Here is a 2,958-nt window from a genome sequence, read left to right as displayed (position 1 = left end):
CGCTCAAGAACCTGCTGTTCTCCTGCGAGTGAAAGTCACATCTGCCCGCGGGTGGGGCCGGGGCCAGGGCCTGGGCACCCCCCACTCCCTGACAAAGGGCCCAGGCTGTGGCTGTCGGGGCCGGGGGGAGCTATGTAGCACTCACATACCCTGGTCCCCCCGCCCACGCGTCCCTGCCGCCAACAGCACTGACCTGACTGGCTCCCATTGGCAGCGTCCTGGCCTGGCAGCGTGGGGTCTGGCTGAGGCAGGGAGTGCTCTGGTCTGACACTGTGCGGCACCTTCCGCTCCTCTGCAGGGGCTGCGGCTCAGCCGCACGCTGCAGGGACGCTGCTGCTGGTAACTGCCGCGCTTCTGCCCCTGCACGGCCCCAGCCTGCAGAGGAGCACAACCCAGTGCTGAGCCAGGCCCTGCTCTGCCCCCACGGCCAGGTGCTGGGACAGGCCAATGGCCTCCCACCGCTACGTGGGCAGAGCTCCGCAGGAGCAGGGAGCCTGGAGGGAGCCACCTGGCTTCCCCTTCCAGCCTCCGGCCGCCACAGATTTGGGGACCCCCAGAGCAGGGGGTTGAATCCCTGGCCATTGGGGTAAGAGCCGTTGCTGGGGGGGAGCAAAGGGGTAACTGCTCCAGAGCGCAGTGAGTGAAAGGGCTTGGGGCCCCTCGTTGCTGCTACTGCTGGGGCCCAGGCCCTTTAAACCACCCCCAAAGCTTGGGGGTCACTTGTGTGGCCTGGATTTGGTCCAAGGCCCTGGGCCCCCATCCTGCAGCCCCTGCCAGGACACCAGAGAGGGAACTGGGGGAGGGGCAGTGTCCTGTGGGGGGGATTTAAGGGGAGCAGTGTCCTGTGGGGGGGGTTTAAATGGGGGCAGTGCCCTGCAGGGGGGATTTCATGTGGGGGGCAGTGCCCTGCAGGAGTGAGTTAAGTGGGACAGTGCCCTGAGGGGGGGAATTTAAGGGGGGCAGTGCTCTGCGGGGGGGATTTAAGGAGCAGTGCCCTGTGGGGGGGATTTAAGGGGGCAGTGCCCTGCGGAGGGGCTTAAGGGGGGTAGTGGACCCTCTGACCTCTCCCCTCCCAGCCCCTGCCTGGGGTCTCAGCTCCCCCTCGCCCCATGCCCAGCGAGCCTCGGGGCGCTGCCACTCTGTGCTGGACTCTAGATGTCGGCAGCGGGGAGCCTGGGCTTGTGGGCTGGGCAGAGCTCGAGGGGACGCGGCCAGGCGAGCCGGCTCTGGCTGCGGCCCTGCGGAACCGAGGGATTCCCCCTGCGCCCTGGAGACTGACCGTCCCCTTGGGAGCCAGACCAACGCACCCGTGCCCGCTGGCCTGGCCTGGCCCGTCTCCCTGTCCCTGGCAGGGGGGCTCGGGGCTTGGACGTGGGTGGCCTGCTCTCCTGGCGGCTCCCAGCAGGGTCCTGTGTCAGCCCACGGCCCTGGGGCGCAGCGCAGCTCGGGGGACGGGCCATGCCTGAAGGCAGCCCCCGAGAGGTGCAACGCCGTGCGTCACGGCTCGACCTGGCTCGGTGTCCCTGAGAGGCGCAGTGTGCCCCGGCATGGCACGGCACAGCACGGTGCCCCCGAGAGGCACGGCACAGCGCGGTGTGGCATGGCACGGCACGGTGCCCCTGAGAGGCACGGCATGGCATGGCATGGCCCAGTGCCCCCAAGAGGCATGGCACAGCACGGCACGTCACGGCGTGGTGCCCCTGAGAGGCACGGCACAGCACGGCACAGTGCGGTGCCCCCGAGAGGCGCAGCATGGTACAGCATGGCATGGCACAGCCCAGTGCCCCCGAGAGGCGTGGCACGGCACGGCATGGTGACCCCGAGAGGCACGGCACAGCACGGCATGGCATGGTGACCCCGAGAGGCACGGCACAGCCCGGCACGGCGCAGTGCCCCTGAGAGGCGCGGCATGGCACAGCACGGCATGGCGTGGTGCCCCCGAGAGGCACGGCACAGCCCGGCACGGCGCAGTGCCCCTGAGAGGCGCGGCACGGCACGGCATGGTGACCCCGAGAGGCACGGCACAGCCCGGCACGGCACGGTGCCCCCGAGAGGCGCGGCACGGCACGGCATGGTGACCCCGAGAGGCGCGGCACGGCACGGCACGGCATGGTGACCCCGAGAGGCACAGCACAGCACGGCACGGCGCGGTGCCCCCGAGAGGCGCGGCACGGCACGGCATGGTGACCCCGAGAGGCACAGCACAGCACGGCACGGCACAGCATGGCACGGCGCGGTGCCCCCGAGAGGCACAGCACAGCACGGCACGGCGCGGTGCCCCCGAGAGGCGCGGCACGGCACGGCATGGTGACCCCGAGAGGCACAGCACAGCACGGCACGGCGCGGTGCCCCCGAGAGGCACGGCACGGCACGGCACAGCACAGCACGGCACGGCGCGGTGCCCCCGAGAGGCACGGCACGGCACGGCACGGCACAGCATGGCACGGCGCGGTGCCCCCGAGAGGCACAGCACAGCACGGCACGGCGCGGCGCGGTGCCCCCGAGAGGCACAGCACAGCACGGCACGGCGCGGCGCGGTGCCCCCGAGAGGCACGGCACGGCACGGCGCGGTGCCCCCGAGAGGCACGGCACGGCACGGCACGGCATGGTGCCCCCGAGAGGCACGGCACAGCATGGCACGGCGCGGTGCCCCCGAGAGGCTCCTGCGGACCAGGCCGGGGAGGGCCGCGCCCCGAGTCCTTTTGCACAGAAGTCAAAGGGGCGGGGCCTCTCACCTCCCTTGGCCACGCCCCTTTGGATGAGGCCTGTCAATCACTGCCGGAGGCCGCCAATCAGCGGGCAGGCGCCCGGCTTTTGGCCCCTGCAGATGGAGCCGGGCGGCAGAGCGCGCGCTGCCCCGGGGGCCCAGGCGCGGCGGGTCCCTGCGCATGGGGCCGGCCGCAGCGGGGCGCCTGCGGGGGGGGCGGGCGGCCGGAGCGGCCCTGCGGAGCACGACCC

This window comes from Carettochelys insculpta, chromosome 4 (assembly GCF_033958435.1).
Source record: "Carettochelys insculpta isolate YL-2023 chromosome 4, ASM3395843v1, whole genome shotgun sequence".
Lineage (NCBI taxonomy): Eukaryota > Metazoa > Chordata > Testudines > Carettochelyidae > Carettochelys > Carettochelys insculpta.
The sequence above is the reverse complement of the archived record's forward strand: the minus strand, read 5'-3'. Positions refer to the sequence as shown.